The sequence below is a fragment of the Octopus bimaculoides genome, chromosome 3, assembly GCF_001194135.2.
Source record: "Octopus bimaculoides isolate UCB-OBI-ISO-001 chromosome 3, ASM119413v2, whole genome shotgun sequence".
Taxonomy (NCBI): Eukaryota; Metazoa; Mollusca; class Cephalopoda; order Octopoda; family Octopodidae; genus Octopus; species Octopus bimaculoides.
The window spans coordinates 98,049,751-98,049,955 of record NC_068983.1 but is presented as its reverse complement, the minus strand read 5'-3'; positions in this window follow the sequence as shown (position 1 = coordinate 98,049,955).

Here is a 205-nt window from a genome sequence, read left to right as displayed (position 1 = left end):
GGTGAAGGAAAGTAAGGTAAAAAAGGATGATAAAGGAGGTTTACAAAAGTGGAAAAGTTCAAAAGTTTTTTAGACGTCGTGGTATATTGAAGCGATTTATATATATATATATGTGTATGTATGTATGTATATTTTTAAATAAACACATCCATTCATAAGCATACCCACACACACACACACACACACACACACACACACACACACA